Genomic DNA, 23,252 nt, shown 5'->3' with positions numbered 1-23,252 from the left:
CTCATCCTAAAGAATGAATGGATGAAACAGCAAATCATAGACAAAATTAATAACTTCACCCAAGATAATGACAATAATGAGACAGCATTACAAAATGTGTGAGTTGCAGCCAAAGCGTAATAAGGGGAAATTTTATATCACTAGAAGCTTACTTGAATAAATAGAGAAAGAGAAGATTAATGAATTGGGCTTGCAACTTAAACAGGTAGAAAAAGAGCAAATTAAATAACCCCAAACAAATACTAAACTTGAAATTCTAAAATTAAAAGGAGAAATTAATAAAATTGAAAGTAAAAATACTATTGAATTAATAAATAAAACTAAGAGTTGGCTTTATGAAAAAAAAACCAACAAAATAGATAAATCTTTGGTAAATTTGGTTAGAAAAAAGAAAGAGGAAAAATCAAATTGTTAGTCTTAAAAATGAAAAGGGAGAACTTTCCACCAATGAAGAGGAAATTAGAGCAATAATTAGGAGTTACTTTGCCCAACTTTATGCCAATAAACTTGATAACCTAAGTGAAATGGATGACTACCTTCAAAAATATAGGCTGCCCAGATTAGCAGAAGAGGAATTAAATTGCTTAAATAGTCCCATTTTAGAAAAAAAAGAAATAGAACAAGCTATTAATCAACTCCCTAAGAAAAAATCCCCAGGACCAGATGGATTTCCATGTGAATTCTTCCAAACATTTAAAGAACAATTAACTCCAATGTTATATAAACTATTTGAAAAATTAGGGAATGAAGGAATCCAACCAAATTCCTTTTATGACACAGACATGGTACTGATACCTAAACCAGATAGGTTGAAAACAGAGAAAGAAAATTAGCTCAATCACCCTAATGAATATTGATGCAAAAATCTTAAATAAAATATTACCAAAAGATTACAGAATATCATCCCTGGGATAATACACCATGACCAAGTAGGATTTATACCAGGAATGTGAGGCTGGTTCAATATTAGGAAAACTAATAGCATAATTGATATCAATAACCAAATTAACAAAAACCACATGATCATCTCAATAGATGCAGAAAAAGCATTTGATAAAATACAACACCCATTCCTATGAAAAACACTTGAGAGTATAAGAATAAATGGATTTTTCCTTAAAATAGTCAGTAGCATCTATTTAAAACTGTCAGTAAGCATCATATGTATTGGGCATAAACTGGAACCTTTCCCAATAAGATCTGGAGTAAAACAAGGTTGCCCACAGTCACCATTATTATTCAATATTGTATTAGAAATGCTAGTTTCAGCAATAAGAGTTGAGAAAGAGGTTAAAGTAATTAGAGTAGGTAATGAGGAAACCAAATTATCACTCTTTGCAGATGATATGATGGTATACTTACAAAACACCAGAGATTTTACTAAAAAGCTATTAGAAATAATCCATACCTTTAGCAAAGTTTCAGGATTCAAAATAAATCCATATAAACTATTAGCATTCTTATATATCACTAATAAAATCCAACAGCTAGAGATACAAACAGAAATTCAACTTAAAGTAACTACCAATAGTATAAAATATTTGGGAATCTATCTGCCAAGGGGACGTTAGGAACTATATGAGCAAAACTACAGAACACTTTCCACACAAATAAAGTCAGATCTAACCAATTGGAAAAACATTAAGTGTTCTTGGATTGGTCAAGCAAATATAATAAAAATGACAATACTATCTAGACTAATCTATTTATTTAATGCTATGCCAATCAGACTCTCAAGAAACTATTTTAATGACCTAGAAAAAATACCAACAAAATCCATATGGAAGAACAAAAGGTTGAGAATTTCAAGGGAACTAATGGAAAAAAATGAAGGTGGCCTAGCTATAGCAGATCTAAAACTATATTATAAAGCAGCAGTCACCAAAACCATTTGGTATTGGCTAAGAAAGAGACTAGTTGATCAGTGGAATAGGTTAGGTTTACAGGGCAAAATAGTCCTGTTTGACAAATCCAAAGACCCCAGCTTTTGGGATAAGAATTCATTGTTTGACAAAAACTGCTGGGAAAATTCAAAATTGGTATGGCAGAAACTAGGAATTGACCCATACTTAACACTGTACACCAAGATAAGGTCAAAATGGGTTCATGATCTAGGCATAAGAATGAGATTATAAATAAATTAGAAGTACACAGGATAGTTTACCTCTCAGACCTGTGGAGGAGGAAGGAACTTATGACCAAAAAAGAACTAAAGTTCATTATTGATCACAAAATAGAAAATTGTGATTATATCAAATGAAAAAAGTTTTTGTACAAACAAAACTAACGCAAATAACATTAGAAGGGAAGCAAGAGAAAAGGTATGTACCAGAAAACTAGTAAAGGTAATGTGTAAAGGGACAATTTGTTCATGTGAAGGAGTGCAAAAGCCATATTACACATGGAAGGAAAAAAAGGGAGGATGGTGAGCACTGATTGAAACTTGACCTCATCAATTTTGACTTTTATAGAAATTTATCTAATCCTGTGAAAGAAAAGAAAAGAAATGGGAGGCATAAGAGAGAAGAGTGGGCAGAAACACTAGAGAAAAAAAGAGAGCGGGGGAAGAGTTGATAGAAGATAAGGAAATGGATGGAATAGTTAAAAAAAAAAAACACAAGACTAAGGAAAGGGTGAAAAATATACACAAAGTATGTACAAAAGTATATACGGAGATGGAGCCAAGATGGTGAGAGGAGACAAGTCTTTTTCTGAGCTCTCCCATTGTCCCTCCAATTAACAGCAAATCCAGCCTTTGAACTGGTTTTGGAGTGACAAAACCCACAAATATTTGGAGTGTAACAAATTTCCAGGAGAAGATAATTTTTCCCTTCCTTCTCCCCAAATTCTCCCCCAGATGGCAGGTTGACCAATACATTTTAAATATGTTAAAGTATAAATTAAATACAATATATTTATACATGTCCAAATAGTTATTTTGCTGTACACAAAGACTCAGACTTTGAAATAGTGTACAATTAGTCTCTGAAGGAAATCAACAATGCAGGTGGACAAAAATAGAGGTACTGGGAATTCTATGTAGTGGTTCATAGTCATCTCTGAGAGTTCTTTTGCTCGATGTAGGTGATTCAGTTCATTATTGCTCTATTGGAACTGATTTGGTTCATCACATTGTTGAAGAGGGCCACATTCATCAGAATTCATCATCATACAGTATTGTTGTTGAAGTATATAATGATCTCTTGCTCCTACTCATTTCATTCATCATCGGTTCATGTAAGTCTCTCCAGGCCTTTCTGAAATCATCCCATTGGTAATTTCTTACAGAAAAATAATATTTCATAACATTCATATACCACAGTTTATTCAGCCATTCTCCAGTTGATGGGCATCCGCTCACTTTCCAGTTTCTGGCCACTACAAAGAAGGCTGCCACAAACATTCTTACACATACAGGTCCCTTTCCCTTCTTTAAGATCTCTTTGGGATATAAGCCTAGTAGTAACACTGCTGGATCAAAGAGTTTGCACAGTTTGATAACTTTTTGAGCATAATTCCAAATTGCTCTCCAGAATGGCTGGATGTATTCATAATTCCACCAACAATTTATCAGTGTCCCAGTTTTCCCACATCCCCTCCAACATTCTGCATTATTTTTCCGTCATTCTAGCTAATCTGATAGATGTGCAGTGCTATCTCAGACTGGTCTTAATTTGCATTTCTCTGATTAATAATGACTTGCAGCATCTTTTCATATGGGTAGAAATAGTTTTAACTTCTTTGTCTGAGAATTGTCTGTTTATATCCTTTGACCATTTATTAATTGGAGAATGGCTTGATTAGCAAAAGATAATTTAGAAGATCTCCAGAAAAGGCCTATTTCAATCACGCAGGGAGGAAAGTGGGCCAATTACAGGTGGTCAAGGACAGGCAGGCAGGCCAAGCACGGTGTCCAGTGCAGGCAATTCACAGTCCCAGAGCAGTGTGGGCCCTTCGATCAGGAGAATCTATTGGGAGGAATCTATAGCAGTTTTTGACTACTCTGTCCTAATTGCAAGCCAGTAGATCAACAGATTAGCCACACAAAAGGCAAATTATGAGCCCTTAAATTCAAGAATTTTTCAGGACCTAGCCACACCCACTGAGCACCAGAAGATAGCACTTACCCAGTGTAGTCACTGTCACCTGAAGAAGAAGATTAGACAATCTCCCCTTTACCCTAAAAGCAGATCTCAACCTTTTTTTTTTTCCCTAAATGAGGGACAGCTAGGTGGTACAGTGGATAAAGAACCAACCCTGACATCACAAGTGTCTGAGTTCAAATTTGATCTCAGACACTTAACACTTCCTAGCTATGTGACCCTGAGCAAGTCACTTAACTCCAATTGCTTCAGCAAAAAAAAAAAAAAAAAAAAAAAAAAAAAAGGAGGAAAAAAACAAAGAGAACTCTGATAATAAATAATTTCTATGAAAGAGAAGAACAGATTTCAAACTCTGAGGACACAAAAAGCATATTGTCTGAAGATGAAGCCTCAAAGAGTGATATGAATTCTTCCCCATCTTACAGAGCCTTCTTGGAAGAATGCAAAAAGTATCTTAAAAGGAGCTAGAAAAAAAATGGAGAAAGGAAATGAGAACTTTGCAAGAGGGTTTGGAAAAGGAAACACAAAAACTATCTGATGAAAATTCCTTACAAAGTAGATTTTGAGAAATGGAAAAAGAAAACAACTCCCTGAAAAACAGAACTTGTGAAATGGAAAAAGAAAAGAATTCCTTGGAATAGGTTAGGTTCAAAGGACAAAATAGTCAATAACTTTAGTAATCTAATGTTTGACAAACCCAAAGACCCCAGCTTTGGAGATAAGAACTCACTGTTTGACAAAAACTGCTGGGAAAATTGGAAAGTTGTGTGGCAGAAACTAGGCATTGAACTGTTAAGATTCTTACAAGATGCTAAGTCAGTGGAATTGATAGAGAATAATTATCTAATTTAGCATGGTACTTAATAGTTCTCTAATTCACTAATGTACTTAGTACTTATTAGACCTCCACAAGATTCACACCTTTAAGAGAGCATATATAAGGAAGAGCCCACTAAGCCCACTAAGAGACAAACCCACTCTCAAAGAAGGAGACGGATTCATTCCAACTTCCACCTTTGCGCTGGCTGGAGACTGAAGCTGGCAGAGGCAAAGGATTAGCGGCAGAAGCTCCTGGAACCAAGGAAAAAGATAGGCCTCTAAGAAAGCTAACCAGGCCTAAGAAAGGACAAAACTTGGATAGAGACAATAAAGGATTTGGACTTTAATTCCTGGCTGCATTCAGGGTGATTACACAAAAGTGAAATTAAGGCTGCTTCCAGAAGCCCCCCAAGAAACCTGCTCCCAGAGAACATCACATTTTAGAGAAGAACATTACATTTTTTGGCACCCAAACGTGGGACAGACACGATCCTGATTTCAGTGGAAAAGCCTCCAGAGTGAACAGCCTTCCACACTGAGCCAGGAAGCAGTCGTGAAGGGGGCTGCCTCTCTCTCAGAACACAGAGCATGTTCGTGGGGCATCTGGTGCTAAATAATTTGTAGAAAATCTGCTTCTGGGTCGAGGAGACTTTTCCACTGAAATCAGGATTGGAAGCTTTTCCACATTTTCACAGTCAAAGGTTCTGATAAAGGCCTCATTTCCAAAATATATAGAGAATTGACTCTAATTTATAAGAAATCAAGCCTTTCTCCAGTTGAAAAATGGTCAAAGGATATGAATAGATAATTCTCAGATGAAGAAATTGAAACTATTTCTAGCCATATGAAAAGATGTTGCAAGTCATTATTAATCAGAGAAATGCAAATTAAGACAAGTCTGAGACACCACTGCACACCCATCAGATTGGCTAGAATGACAGGGAAAGGTAATGAGGAATGTTGGAGGGAATATGGGAAAACTGGGGCACTGATATATTGGTGGTGGAATTGTGAATACATCCAGCCATTGTGGAGAGCAATTTGGAACTATGCTCAAAAAGCTATCAAACTGTGCATACCCTTTGATCAGCAGTGTTACTACTGGGTTTATATCCCAAAGAGATCTTAAAGAAGAGAAAGGGACCTGTATGTGCAAAAATTTTTGTGGCAGTCCTCTTTATAGTGGCCAGAAACTGGAAACTGAGTGGATGCCCATCAACTGGAGAATGGCTGAGTAAACTGTAGTTTATGAATGTTATGGAATATTACTGTTTTGTAAGAAATGATCAATGGGATGATTTCAGAAAGATCTGGAGAGACTTACATTGTAATGACCACATATTTAAAAATCAGCCGGAGTCAGGAATTCAGGTTAAGGGAAAAATCTTCAATCTTTATTGAAGTGAAGAGGTGAAAAAAGATTGTGATAGCAATATGGGCAGCTGTGACAGGAAGCCAGCTAGCAGAGAGAGACCTGAGCTGAAGGGCCATCGCAATGGCAATGCGAGCAGCTGTGTCAAGATGCCAGCCAGCAGTCTCTCCTTCCCCTTCCTTTTTCACTCCCCTGCCTCCACCCACCAAAAATGTCATTTCCTACACAACACATCAAGATTTGCACAAAGAGTGGGCGGGGGCCATTCTTTCTCCAAGCTTATATATTAATAGAGTATGGTCCAATTACTATTTAGCCTCATGTGCTTGGGACCTCAGTGCATCAACTCGAACCTCAGCCCATTACATTACATGAACTGATGCTGAGTGAAATGAGCAGGACCAGGAATTTATTATATATTTCAAGAACAATACTATATGATGATCAAGTCTGATGAACATTGTGATGACTGCATTAGCACCCTGGATACCTTAGAATCAACCAGAGTCAGGATAAGCAAAAGTCCTTAGTCTTTATTCTTGGTCTTTAGAGGTAGGATTGAATTAGATGGAAGCAGAATCTTCACTACCTCCTTCTTCCTCGTCTATTGCCAAAGTTGACCTAGGCTCATCTTACTCCACCCCCTAGTCTCTCCTACAATTCTCTGTATACACCAATTATCAAGCCAGCACAGGATAGTGGGAAGGGCCATTCCCCAAGCACATGCCCATAGAGTATTGTCCAATTGGTAATTAGCCTTAAGTGTTCGAACCAACCTCGGTGCATCAATTTAAGAGTTTCAGCCATCTACAGACATGGCCTTCTTCAACAATGTGATTTGTTTCACCAAATCAGTTCCAATAGAGCAGTAATGAATTGAACCAGCTACACCCAGCGAAATAACTCTGGGAAATGAGTATGAACCACTACATAGAATTCCCAATCATTCTATTTTTGTCTGTCTGCATTTTTTTTTATTTCCTTCGCAGGTTAATTGTACACTATTTCAAAATCTGATTCTTTTTGTACAGCAAAATAACTGTACAGACATGTATACATGTATTGTTTAACATATACTTTAACATATATAACATATATTGGTCAACCTGCCATCTTGGGGAGAGGTTGGGGGAAAGAGAGGAAAAATTAAAGCAAAAGGTTTTGCCATTGTCAATCCTGAAAAAATTACCCATGCATATATCTTGTAAATAAAAAGCTATAATTAAAAAAAGAAAAAAAAAACTAAGAAAAAAGAAAAAAGAAAAAGAAAGAGAAAAAGAAAAAAACTTAAAAACATAATTTGTGAAAAAAAAATCATTGAACAAAATAACTCATTTAAAAATTAAATTGGCCAAGTACAAAAATAACTAAAAAAGGTAACTGAAGAAAATAATTCATTAAAAATTAGAACTGAATAAATGGAAATGAATGAATCAATGAAACTTCAAAATCAATTAGGCAAATCCAAAAATAAAATAGAATAAAATGTAAACTACCTCCTTGGGGGGAAAAAAAAAAAAAAACTTACCTGGAAAATAGATCTAGGAGAGACAATGTAAGGATTATTGGACTTCCTGAAAACCATGATAAAAAAAAGAGCCTAGATGTTTTCGTTCAGGAAATCATCATGAAAAACTGTCTTTATATCCTAGAATCAGAAGATAAAATACCCATTAAAAGAATTCACTGATCAGCTCCTGAAGAGACTCCAAAATGAAAACTCCAAGGAATATTGTAGCTAAATTTCAGAACTATTGGGACAAGAAAAAAATATTGTAAGTGGCCAGAAATAAATAATTCAAATACCAAGGAGCCACAATGGGATTACCTAGCAGGACCTAGCAGTTTCCACTTTAAAGGAATGAAAGGCCTAGACTCTAATATTAATATAGGGAAAGGAACTTGGAATGCAACCAAGAATAAACTGATAATTATCTTTCAGGAAAGAAGATGGACATTCAATTATATAGATTTATTTCATTTATTTCTGATGAAAAGACAAGAACTAAACAAAAATTTGACTGCCAAATTCAAAACTCAAGAGAAGCATAAAAAGGTAAAAAAAGGAAGAACTCTTGAGAACAATATCTCTTGTTATGGGTACACTTAGTGCAAGTATAATTTGATTTTATTAGGATAATATAAAAAATAAACTAGAGGTAGAAAGGGAATTATACTGGATAAAGAGGAAATTTACAACTCATGAAGAGACAAAGAAGACATAGTATAATTGAGGGAAATAAGAGAGGGAGATGAACATTGTGTGAATCTTATAGTCATCAGATTTGGCTCAAAGAGAGAATAATTCTTTTATTAAAGTTTTTTTTTTTCAAAACATATGCATGGACAATTTTTAACCTTAGCCCGTGGAAAACCTTGTGTTTAAATTTTCCCTCCTTTCTTCTACACCATCCCCTAGATGGCAAGTAATGAAATATATGTTAATCATAGTAGAATATATATATTAAATCCAATATATGCATACATATTTATATAATTAGTGTGCTGCAGGAGAAAAATCAAATCAAACCAGAAGAAGAAGAAGAAAATGCAAACAAGCAAAAACAAAGACTGAAGATGCTATATTGTGAAACATATTCAGTTCCCACAGTCCTCTTTCTGAATGTAGATGGCTCTCTTTATCACTGAACAATTGGAATTAGTTTTAATAATCTCCTTATTGAAGAGAGCCACATTCATCAGAATTGAACACCATATAATCTTGTTTTTGCTTTGTGTAATGATCTCCTGGTTCTGCTCATTTCACTTAGCATCAGTTCATGGAAGTCTCTCCAGGCTTCTCTGAAATCATTCTGCTGATTGATGGAACAATAATATTCCATAACATTCATATATCACAATTTATTCCACCATTCTCTAATTGATGGGCATACATTCAGTTTCCAAGTTCTGGCCATTACAAAAAGGACTGCCACAAACATTTTTATAGATGTGGGTCCCTTTCCCTCCTTTAAGATCTCTTTGGGATGTAAGCCCAGTAGAAACACTGCTGTGTCAACGGGCATGCACAGTTTGAGAACTTTTTCAGCATAGTTCTAAATTGCTTTCCAGAATTATTGGATCTGTTCACAGTTCCACCAACAATGTTTCAGTGTCCCAGTTTTCCCACATCCCCTCCAACATTCATCATGATCTTTTCCTGTCATCTTAGCCAATCTGAGAGGTGTATAGTTGTATCTCAGAGTTGTCTTAAATCGTATTTCTCTGATCAGTAGTGATTTGGAGCACCTTTTCAGAAGACTAGAAATAGTTTCACTTTCTTCATCTAAAAATTATCTGTTCATATCCTTTGACCATTTATCAATTGAAGAATGGCTTGAATAGAAATCATTTTTTAAAAAAAAAATTAAATAAATTTTAACAAAGAAAACTTAGTTTAAAAAAAGATTACTGCTATGGAAGCCATCATAGTCAGTGAGAACAAGATAAGCCAGAAAAGAGTATAAAGGAATGCAGCTGCAATGTGGCCATGCAAGGAACAATGTAAAACATTTCTTATCTTCCTGTTTGAAAGAGTTATTCTCACTAACTAGGTTGGAAACTCAAACATTTCTAAATAGTGAAGACTGACCTCAAGTTTCATGGTATGCTTTTAAAATTCAGTATCCTTAGGGCAAAGCAAAGATTTCTAAATTCTAGTATCCTGTGGCTCTAACATTAGTTAAAGGTCCAATATTCCACTGCTTCACATACAATACAGTTTATTTTTGTATTTATATTCTATAGGCACCCTTTAATTCTGTGAGAAGATTTAAATTTTTATTTCCACAAGATGGCAAAAATTGGTCAGCATAATTTGATTGTTCATATATCCTGACAGGTCACAAGATGTTATTTTTTGCAACCATTCTAAAGTCATAATTAACTTTATTTAAAATGTTAGAGAGGAGTAAGGAAGGCATAATTGCTTCAGAAATGAATATATATATATACATATGTATATATATATATATATACACACACACACATATAAACATAAACACATGCTATATGTGTGTATTCTATCGATAGATAAATAGATCTACATAGACAGGATATCTTAAGTATTCAACTTCCTATCGTTGACACTGGCTAAGAGGATTATCCAGGCTGAGTTCTCCAAAAAAGAGCTTAAGAGTTAAACCAACATAGATGTAAACATATTTAGGAGAGATTATAGAGTAAAACCATACAAACTCAGTATTTAGAGCAGATATATATCAGATATGAGGCACATCCCTGGGTTTATAGAAAAATGTCCATGACAAAGGAAAAAATTGAAATGTAGACCTTTTTTTTTTCTTTACAAGCCCTAGAATCCTATAGAAGAGAAATCATGTTCCAAAAATGGGAGGATTCAATGGAAAAGTATTTTCTAGATAAACTAAGTGGGAGAATATTAAAACTTGGAATAGGGGATAAGACACAAGGTGCCAGGAGTGCAGATGATAGGGTATAAAATCAGTGTCCCAGGGTAACAGGGTCACAAGGACACAGGAACAAAAGAGCACAGTATCATAGGATCATGAGGTTAAGTTACATGATCCCAGAGCCACAGGATCAAATAAGCACAGCATCATAAAGTTATAGTATCAAGAATCATAGAATCATAGGGTCACAAGATTAATAAAGTCACAAAATTTCAAGGTCATAGGATCACATGAACATAGTATCAGTATTTACATGTAGAGATGGAAATATCATTAAAGTTCAAGTTTTATTTTTAAAATGAGAAAGCAGGATCACAGATATCATACAACTAGTAAGGGATAATAAAGATCAGCTAGGATCTCATTCTGTTCATGCTATATTTTGGTGCCATTAACTCTAAGCTTTGCAGGGAAGTTGAAGAGAGGAGAAAAAATTGGGAAGTCAAAATCTTAATAAATGAATATTAGGTTTCTGTTTTTTTTTTGTCTAGTATTTTTTAATGGCTATATAAAATCAGGGGTGAAACAAGGTTGCCCACTATTACTATTCAATATTGTATTAGAAATGCTAGCTTTGTCAATAAGAGAAGAAAAAAGAGATTAAAGGAATTAGAGTAGGTAATGAGGAAACCAAATTATCACTCTTTGCAGATGAAATGATGATATATGTAGAGACTCTTAGAGAATAGTCTAAAAAACTATTAGAAATAATCATAAACTTTAGCAAAGTTGCAGGATACAAAATAAATGTGCATAAATCATAAGCATTTTTATACATCACTAATAAAGTCCAACAGCAAGAAATATAAAGAGAAATTCCATTTAAAATAATTGTTGATAGTATAAAATATTTTGGACTCGATCTGCCAAGGGAAAGCCAGGAACTATATGAGCAAAACTACAAAACACTTTCAACACAAATAAAGTCAGATGTAAACAATTGGTAAAATATCAAGTGTTCTTGGATAGGTTGGCAAATATCATGAAGATGACAATACTACCTAAACAATCTATTTATTTAATGCTATACCAATCAAACTCCCCAAAACTATTATGATGACTTAGAAAAAAATAACAACAAAATTCATCTGGAAGAACAAAAGGTCAAGGGAATTAATGGGGAAAAAAATCAAATGAAGGTGGCCTAGCTGTACCAGATCTAAAACTTTATTATAGAGCAGTGGTCATCAAAACCATTTGGTACTGGCTAAGAAACAGACTAGTTGATAAGTAGAATAGGTTAGGTTCACAGGACAAAATAGTCAGTGACTATAACAACTTATTGTTTGACAAACCTCAAGACCCCAGAATTCACTATTTGACAACAACTGCTGGGAAAATTGGAAACTAGTATAGCATAAACTAGGCATTGACCCATACATAACACTATGTATCAAGATAAGGTCGAAATGGGTTAATGATCTAGAATTATATTATAAACAAATTTGAAGAACATTGGATAGTCTACCTCTCAGATATGTGGAGGAGGTGTAAAGGGTTGAAACTGAGCAGATGCACTTGGACAACCAAGCACTTAAGTCTAATTACTTATTAGACAATATTCTATTAGCATAGGCTTGGAAAATGGCCCACCCCATTATTCTGTGCTGGCTCAATCTGTTGGTGTATACAGAGAATTGTAAGAGGGATTAGAGGATGGAGTTAGACAAGCAAGAGTTATGTTTGGCTGTGGAGAGAGAGAAAGAAAGTGTGGAGATTCATGTGTCCATTCCTCTGACTGCTACCCCAAAAGACCAAGAATAAAGATTAAGGGCTTTTGCTTATCCTGACTCCGACTGATTCTAAGGTATCCAGGATGCTAACTTGGTCCTCACAGGAAGAAAAAAAAATGTGATCAAAGAATAACAAGAGATCATTATTGAACACAAAATAGATTATTTTGACTATATTGAGTTAAAAAGTTTTTATACAAACAATATTAATGCAGACAAGATTAGAAGGGAAGCAATAAACTGGGGAGATATTTTTACATTCAAAGGTTCTGATAAAGGCCTCATTTGATAAATTGTTAAGGGATATGAACAGACAATTTTTAGATAAAGAAATTGAAACTATCTGTAGTTAAATAAAAAGGTGCTCTAAATCATTATTGGCTACAGAAATTCAATTTAATAAAACTCTGAGAAACTACTACACACCCTACAGATTGGCTAAAATGATAGGAAAAGATAATGATAAATTTTGGAGGAGGTGTGGGAAAATTGGGACACATACATAATTTTGCTGAAAAAGTTATCAGATTGTGCATATCCTTTGACCCAGCTGTATTTCTACTGGGTTTATATCTCAAAGAGATCTTAAAAGAGGGAAAAGGACCAACATGGGCAAAAATTGTTGTGACAGCCCTTTTTGTAGTGACAAGAAACTGGAAACTGAATGGATGCCCATCAATTGGTGTATGGCTGAAAAAAATATCGTATATGAATTATGGAATATTATTGTTCTGTAAAAAACGACCAGCCAGATAATGTTAGTGAGGTGTGGGGAGACTTACATGAACTGAATGAATGAGAAGTGAATGAGAACAACCAGGAGATCATTATACATGGCAATAACAAGACTATATGATGATAAATTCTGTTGGGTGTGGCTCTCTTCAACAAAGAGATGATTCAAACCACTTCCAGTTATTTAGTGATGAAGAAAGTCATCTACACCCAGAGACAGAACCATGGGAACTGAATGTGGACTACTATATAACATTTCACTCTTTTTATTGTTGTTTGTTTACATTTTGTTTTCTTTCTCAGGCTTTTTTTTACTTTCTTGATCTGCTTTTTCTTGTGCAGCAAGACAACTATAAATATGAATACATATATTGGATTTAACATATATCTTAGCATATTTAACATGTAATGGACTACCTGCTCTCTAGGAAAGGGGGTAGAAGAAGGAGGGGTAATTTGGAACAAAAAAAAAACTTTGCAAGGTTCAATGTTGAAAAATTACCCATGCATATGTTTTATAAATAAAAAAGCTTTAATAACAAAAATGAGGGGGGAATTAATTACCAAATGAAAAATGAGAACTCCATGGGCTTTAGCAGCAGGGTAGATCATCCATCTCTGAGAAGACAACTTTATTTCCCTCAAGAGTAAAGTGTTAAAACTAAATTGTTGCTGGACTTGTGAAATGATCCAACCAATTTGGAAAACAATTTGGACCATTCCAAAGGGCTATTAAAAACTATGTAAAATATTTGATCCAGAATCACCACAATTGTGTTTTTGTTCCAAGGAAATATATATTTTTTATTATTTTTACATTTTTTTATTATATATGTAATTATTTTTTACATTCTTTATTATATATAATGTAATATGTAATTTATTATATGTGTAGTTATACATAGTAATTACATATATAATATATTACATAATATTATGTTATCTCATTTAACCCTCGCAGAATTCTGGAAGGTAAATACTATTATGATCCTCATTTTTCAGGGAAAGAAACTGAGCTAAACTTACCCAGGATCACACAGCTAGTATCTGAGGCTGGATTTGAACTCAGCTTTTCTTGATTCCAAGTCAAGCCCTTTACTAGAGATAGGGAGGAACATAGCATATATACACTCATTTTTATACTCCAAGGTAGTATGCTCTAGGGCCAAGGGAGAACTATAGGCAAAGTGCTCTGGATCAAAATACTCCAGGCACCAGGAGCTAAGTGGAATGTTGCCACATTTCATATGCTTATATTTCACAGATGACTCCTTCACCAAGAAAATATTTTTAAAAACAAAAAGTAATCATACGTATAAAAATAATTGTATCAACTTTTTTGGTGGTGACAAAGAAATGGAAATTTAAAGGACATCCATCAGTTGGGGAATGGCTAAACTAGTTGTGGTAAATGAATGTAAAAGAATACCATTATGCTTTTTTATTCTTTTTAAAAATGTATTTATTTTAAATACACATTGCTTTATAAATCATGTTGGGAGAAAAAAATCAGAACCAAAGGGAAAAACCATGGGAAAGATTAAAAAAACAAAAAGAAGTGAACATAGCATGTGTTGATTTCATTCAGATTCCATAGGTTTGTTTGTTTGTTTGTTTGTTTGTTTTGTTTGTTTTTTGTTTTGTTTTTTTCTGGATGCAGATGGCAATTTCTGTCAAAAGATTATTGGGATTATTTTGGATCACTGAACCACTGACAAGAACCAAATATTCCATAGTTGATCATATAAATGTTAAATATGGTAGAAATATACATTAAATCCAATTTATGCATCCATATTTATACAATTACCATGTTGCACAAGAGAAAAAGTGAAGCAAAATAAAACGCAAGCAAACAACAACAAAAAGATTGAAAATGCCTTGTTGTGAACCACACTCGGTTCCCACAGTCTTCTCTATCAGCAGCATTGTGGGATGATCAACTAAGAATGGCCCAGCTCTTCTCAGTAATACATGTTCTAAAACAGGTACAATAGACTAAGGAAATAAAATGCTTATCAAATCTATGGAGCCTTAATTTAGATCAAAGTATATATTTTTAAAATTGTTTTATTATTTTTCAAGTTTTTTTTTCTTTTAATCTGTTTCTTCTTTCACAACTGTGACTAATAAGGACGATTTATAGGTAGGGGAGGGAAGGGAGAAGAAAAATTCAGAACTCTTATAAAAATGGATGCTAGAAATTGCCTTGACATGTAATTGGGAAAAAAAATATATCTTATTACACACACACACACACACACACACACACACACACACACACCCATGATTGTGCCTTTTCCTGAGAGTAAAATGAAATCTTGGTTCAAACAAATAAAGGTTGTGGTCTTACAAAAAGGAAAACTTTCTGAAGCTAGAAATCTGTTACGTCTCTGTAGCTTTGTCTCTCTCTTAAGATTTAGGGGAAACTGGTTCCTCAATATTTTCCCAATTTTCAGTTGTTCTTTTTATATATGCCTTATAAGCTCAGAAAGTTTAGGTGTAATGGTGTGTATATAATCCTTAGTGGTGGATCCACCAAGTCTAGAAGTTATAAACTGTAGTAAGAATAAATTCAATTGATTGTCTGCATTGCCTGCCATCAATTTGGTGAGAGCCTAGTATTTGGAGACCACTAGACTCCCTAAAGGTGGAGCAAATTGGTCTTGGTTAGAAACAGTAACTGAAAGCTTTCATATTGATCAGTTAATATGGTTACTTATATGGTGCAGTGGATAGAGTGGTGGGCCTAAAACCAGGAGGATTCATCTTCTGGAGTTCAGATTTGACCTTAGACACTTACTAGCTATGTGACCCTAAGTAATTCACAAAACCCTGTTTGCCTCAGTTTTTCCATCTATAAAATGAAATGGCAAACCATTGGGGTATTTAATCTAAGAAAATCCCAAATGAGTTAATGAAGAGTTGGAAATAACAAGAACCACAATGTAACTGACCACTGCATTTTTATTTAATGTAATATAGGAAGATTCAGTTATTAATAATAGTAATAATAATTGTTGTTTGGAGTTCAAATGTTGGAGTTCTTGTTTTTCTCACAGCCGGTTTAGCTTAGAGCCCACCGAATGTCTCCAAATCCAAGGGTTTTGTCCTTTAGCCTCCAACCAGCACAGAGATGGAATGAATCTCTTGTCTCCTTCACTTGGGGCTCGGCTAGCTTTCTGGTGAGTCTTTCAGACCAGCTTGGTCTCAGTGGGGGAAGTGCAGGAGCCCAGCCACCAACTACAGTGGTGTGAGATGAAGATGAATCTGGTTGTCCACTGAACTCTCCACTCGTAGCTTTATCCTCTGAAAACTCTTCGTCTGCCACCAGCCAGCCAAGGGGAATATATTCTGTCTTGCCTCGGAAAGAGGGCTTCTGGTGTAATTCCGCTGAAATCTGTCAAAGTGCTCTCTGTCTGCACCAGAGTTGCTCCTCTCGAGTCCAGCTGAACTCTCCTCTGCGACCAGCCAGCCAAGAGGAAAATGTATTCTGGAATAGCTCTCTCTCCTCATTGGCTTTATATGTGAATCTTCTGAGAGAATGGGATTATGGGTTTTCTCCCATAGTGCTCTCTGGCCCAAAGAGTTTTAAGGGAGGTGTGAACACAAAGGTGTAAACACAAGCATTGTACTAATTAGTTCTACTTAGTACCTTGTTTCAGGTTCTGGCCAAAATCTTCTTGTAAGATTAGATCAACTCTAATTAGTTAGCAGTTTGTAAGGATTCCAACAAATTGTAATAGTATTCTTTTTGCAAAACAATTCTAGTGCTTTCAACTGACCTTTATATCATATTGTTTCAAAGCCCCTGACAATTATAGTCCCCCAGCACTGAATATTTTCCAGTTCAACTACCTGATTAAAATGTAATATCCATAAATAAATAGCATATTTCTGATGTGGTCTGACCAGAGCATGGTAGGATTAATCTTTCAATTCCCATATTCTGACTACCATATCTCTTTTTGGTAGGCTTACGAGGTTATTATCTGCATTTGAATATCATGTCATGCAGATGATCTACACTGAACTTGCAACCCACAAAAATACATTTATCTCCTTCAAATGAACTGTAGTCTAACCATGCATCTCTGAATCTTCTGCTTAAGAAGCTGTCTTTTTTTTTTTTTTCATTAAAGCTTTTTGTTTTTCAAAACATAGGTATGGATAATTCCGCAACCTTTGCCCTTGCAAAATCTTGTGTTCCAATTGCTCCCCATTTCTCCCACTCCCCTACCCTACAGGGAACATTGGTAGAAATATATGTTAAGTCCACCATATGCATACATATTTATTCAATAATCTTGCTGTACAAGAAAACTCAAATCAAACCAGGAAAGAAAGTGATGAAGAAAATAAAACGCAAGCAAACAACAAAAAGAGTGAGAATGCTATGTTGTGAACCAAACACAGTTCCCACAGTTCCCTCTCTGGGTGGAGATGGCTCTTTTGATCACAAGACCATTGGAGCTGGTCTGAATCATGTCATTGTTGAAAATAGTTACATTCATCAAAATCGATCATCATATAATATTGCTGTTGGTGTGTACAATAATGTCCTGGTTCTGCTGATTCCACTTAGCATCAGTTCATGTAAGTCTTTCCAGATCTCTCTGAAATCATCCTGCTTATAGTTTCTTATAGAACAATAATATTCCATAGCATTCACATATCATAACTTATTCAGCTATTCTCCAACTAAGGTGCTTCCACTCAGTTTCCAGTTTCTTGCCACTACAAAAAGGCCTGCCACAAACTTTTCTGCATATATGGGTCCCTTTCCCTCCTTTAAGATCTCTTAGGATATAAACCCAATAGAATCACTGCTGGATCAGAGAATATGCATAATTTAATAACTTTTTGCACATAGTTCCAAATTGCTCTCCAGAATGGCTGGATCTGTTTACAGTTCCATCAACAATTTGTCAGTGTCCCAGTTTTCCCACATTCCCTCCAACATTCATCATTATCTTTTCCTGTCATCTTAGCCAATCTGAAAGGTGTATAGTGGTATCTCAGAGTTGTCTTAAATTGCATTTCTCTGCTCAATAATGGCTTAGAGCACCTTTTCATATTACTAGAGATGGTTTCAATTTCTTTATCTGAGAATTGTTCATATTCCTTGACAATTTATCAATTGCAGAATATCTTGAATATTTATAAATTTGGGTCAATTCTCTCTATATTATAGAAATGAGGCTTTTATCAGAACTCTTGAATGTAAAAATGTTTTCCCAGTATATTGCTTCCATTCTAATCTTTTCTGCATTAGTTGTGTTTGTACAAAAACTTTAATTTAATATAATCAAAATTATCTATTTTGTGATCAATAATGATCTCCAGTTCTTCTTTGGTCACAAATATCTTCCTTCTCCACAGATCTGAGAGGTAAATTCTTCTAATTTGTTTATGATATTATTCTTTATGTCTAGATTATGAACTCCTTTTGACCTTATCTTGCTATATTGTATCAGGTGTGGGTAAATTCCTAGTCAAATGGTGAATTCTTATCCCAAAACTTGGGGTCTTTTAGTTTGTCAAACACTAGATTACTATAGTCATTGGCTATTTTATCTTGTGAATCCAACCTATTTCACTGATCAACTACTTTATTTCTTAGCCAGAACCAAAAGGTTTTGATGACCATTGCTTTACATATAGTTTTAGATATGGTACAGCTAAGCCATGGGAAGCTGTCTTTTTAAGATTGCACTTGGTGACTTATCCTGGATCTGAGTAATGCTTCAGCCATTTTAAACAGCCAGGATACATGTTGAGCACCCTTAGGTTAATCCTTTCTCTATCAAAATGGAATAATAATTTCTATTCTGAAAATAAAATGACATCATGAATATCAAAGTTCTTTGCTAGCCATTAAGTTCTACAAACATTGGGTATTATTATATATATTTGTAAACTAGCATGATTTTCACTAGTATTTCCTGTAATCAAGCAGATGTTGAAAAGGGAAGATATAAAGTTGTTTTTATGTAATACTATCTTATTCTACAAAGAGAATTTGAAAGAGAGCTTGAGAATGAAAAGCATAAATGTCTCATAATATTTGATCTCCTGGCCTTGTTTTGACTTCATCTCATATCTTGATAAATAAATTCAAATCTGTAAATCAGGGTATTCTTTTATGTTTAAGTATGACTAAAACATCATACCAAAATAGTCTAGTTTTTCTATGCCAAATTCTTTACTTAGAAGAGATCTCTTCCTTCAAAATTTCTAATTTCCAGGAACAATGAAAATGATTTTCCATAGAGGAAGAAATTTCATTCTTTTACACAGTTATTCATGATTCCAGATAGCCATTAGGCCAGCACTGAAAAGACTTCCCCATTGGGTTTCTTACCTTTTAGTACAAAGGAAGGATCAGTCAGGCTACTTTCAGTGGATAATGCTGCAGGTAGATTGCATCACTGAATTCATATTGACCCTGGGGCTGGGAATTGTATTCATTTCCTAAGAAAGGTTGGCTGCTCCTGTTTTCTTCTTTTTTTATTTCTGCAGCAGCAATTCCAGTTTTTGGCATAAGGAACAAAACAACATTACTTATTATTAGATCTATGCCCAGTGTATAGTACATTGCCTGTTTCCAATCTCTATCTTTGGGAGTGTGCTTTAAAAACACAGGATTCAGTAGCATTTACTAACAGACCACAAGGAATCCATAGACAGCATGTGATGATAATATTTTGCTCAAAAACTTTTTTAAAGCATCCAGGTATTATTCATTACTTCTATTTTCTGATCTCCCCATACATTAGCATTAAATTTTGCCCTTTTGAATTTCACAAGGTACAATCTGGTACAAGTCATTGACACACTTACTATAAAGTTGTAAAGGTAGCTTGAATGTTTCCTTTCACAATAGCTAGTTAAGCAAGATTCCCAAGGATATTTTTAAAATCTTGCAAATGACAGTTTATAAAACATTCTGCATTTCTTCCTTCCAAAATGTCACATTTTATGTATTATTTTTCTGTCTTCAGAAAAATTTTCTCTTTGCCACTAACCATATTTTCTTGATGGCTACACTGAGGCAAGGAAAGATAAATTTGATTTCTGTGTAATGAATTTACTGGTAACTTTAAACAGAGAGTGAATGTGATCATTTTGGTGAAGGAAGAAAATAAATATTTAATAAGGGCCTACTATATACCAGCAGTTGGATTAAATGCTTTACAAATATTGTCTTATTTAATTTTTAATACAACTATGAGAGGTTAGGCTCTATTGTTATTCCATTTTATTATTGAGGAAACTGAGGTAGATAACATTAAATTATTTGTCCAGGATTATATAACTAGTACAATATAGTGCAATCTAAGACTAGATTTGAATTTAGATATTTCAGTTTCCAGATGTAACACTCTAAGTACTATCCACTGTGTTGCTTTAATACAAATCAGGACTGCCAATTGCAAAACAATAAGGATAACCAAACTCCACTTTCTATCTTGTATATTTGCATATATAACTTGTATCCCTGAATGTACCCACAATCATATCAGAATATCTTCTAAGCATGCTTTTACATTAATACCCTTTAGGAAATATTTGACACAGTGGATTGAATATCAACTTTGGAGGTGGGGGAGTTCTGAGTTCAAATTCATATATAGATATAAATATAGATATATCCTCATTTATTTAAAAAATGGAGATAATAGCACATAACTCCCAGGGTTGTCTAAGAATCAAACATTTGTGAAATACTGAGGACAGTGCCAGACACATAATAAAAGCTCTATAAATGTTAGATATTGTTATGCAATGGGGCAGCTAATTATCTGTTTAATTATCTGTTCTCTTTTTCACTGAGGCAAAAAAATAAGAAAGTCATCAGCATACTGAAGAAGTTGGGTAGGAAGGCAGTCGGGACAGTTTCTCATTAAACCCACCAATTTTAACAGTCTTCAGGATAATTTTGTGTTGCTCTGCCAGGCTTCCAATGATTCTGATTTTTAAAAAAGGCAAACCCAGGAAGTCATATTCATATTGCAATACAATTTTTTTTTTACCAAACCAATGAATCCTACTTATCTCCACTGGAGTGCAAGAAGGAAGATCAAGTATATTATGCAATTGGTCCACATTGGATGATCTTCTTTCTGGTACTATGCAATTTTCTTCACCTCTTCCTGTCCTAAAGTATGTCGAACAATGCTAGAAGATGCAAAATTGTCACCAATGTGTCTCAAAGTCACATAATGATACACAAGAGGAAGACCTTCTTAGAAGTTCATGAAATGGAATAATTTGTTTTCTCTTTTTGAGAGATCAAAAAACCCTCAAGCATACATTTCTACTGATTTTCTAATTTTTTCAGAGTTTTTTTGATTACCATGGTAGTACAACAACAAATTATTATTATTATTATTATTATTATTATTATTATTTAAAATAGACAAATCACAAGTCAAGGAATGTGGTAAAATATTTTGTCATGATACCCTCAAAAGTTCTGTGAAGTTGGTATTATTATTATACCTATTTAATAGATGAGAAAACTAAGATGAAGTTATTAAATATTTGAAGTTGGATCTGAACTCAGATCTCACTGACTCCAGGTCCAGCCTCTATCTCCAACTCTACCAGAGCTATGAAGCAGTAAAATAAATATATTTTATTTAAATATAATATAAAAATATTGTTCCTATAATTTTTCAATTTCGAGGCCAATCAAATTTAATTTAAGATGATCAAGACAAAAAAGGAAAGGAAGTTTAATTTCAAAAGGAAATTATTTCCCTTGATAACTGTGAAACATTGATAGTGGTAAAAGCACTGAACTTGTACTCAATAGAATCCTGTTTTTGAAAGCTGGCTTGATGCTTACTGGTTTTATAAGCTTTATCAAGTCATTTATCCTATTTGAATTAATGTTTCTTCAGTTTTTGAATGGGAATAATAATATTTTAACTATTAACATTCAAATGCTATCCTGAAAAAAATTGATAAACCTTGTTTCAAATTATCAATTATAATTTTTTTCATATTGTAGATAAAATATAGAGAAAATTCTTAAATAATGTAAAAAATAAAAATAGATTCAAAATTATATTTGTTTCCATTAGACTTTTTTTAAAAAAAAAATCATACTTTGTAGGATATAGTATGTTACAAGAGATAACTAGTTTCAAATTCAGGAAGCTCAATATACTATAAGATCTAAATAAATCAGTTAACTTCTTAATATTAACATTGCAACACTGTAACATTGCAAGTTACCAAATAGTAGCCTTAAGAGAAGAAAATTTCTCTATAGGAATACACCCCAATCAATGAAATCAAGGGCCTAAGCAAAAATAAAAAGCTTCCTTATTTTCATTTTGAATTTCATTAACTATACGGAAAATATGGCTACTGACAGATAAATAGATATCACATTATGTAATTTATATATAATATTGCATACTACATATAAATAACATAAGTACATACTTTTTTTAAAAAATCTTTTTTTTCTTGCAGTGAAGATATGTTTATAGTTTTTTGTTTGCTTTTTTTTACATATAAGAGAGAATAAATTTTCATGGATTTCTCCACATATGAAACAGATGAGGTCATAATTTAAAAAAATCAGATAGCATATAATCAAATAAAGTGATAGCAAAAATAGTAATCCTTTCAAATGATAATTCTGATAAGTTTTGTATAAAAATATAGATTATGACTGAATATGTCTAAACTATTTCAAATTATTTATCATATCAGAGAAGGGGGAGGGAAGAGAGGGAAGAAAAGAGAAAATGGGGAACTCAAAATTTTCTTTCTTTTATTTTAATTAAAGCTTTTTATTTTCAAAATATAAACATGGATAATGAATGATTTTTTTTTTAACCTTTGGGAAAATTCACATGCAAATCCATCTGGCCCTGGAGATTTTTCCTTAGGGGATTGATTAATACCTTGTTCAATTTATTTTTTTGTAAAATGAGACTATTTAATTTATTTCCTCCTCTGTTAATCTGGCAATCTATATTTTTGTAAATGTTCCTCCACTTCACTTAGATTATCATATTTATTGGCATACAGTTGGGCA

This window comes from Antechinus flavipes, chromosome 3, assembly GCF_016432865.1.
Source record: "Antechinus flavipes isolate AdamAnt ecotype Samford, QLD, Australia chromosome 3, AdamAnt_v2, whole genome shotgun sequence".
NCBI lineage: Eukaryota > Metazoa > Chordata > Mammalia > Dasyuromorphia > Dasyuridae > Antechinus > Antechinus flavipes.
Note: the sequence above shows the minus strand (reverse complement) of the source record.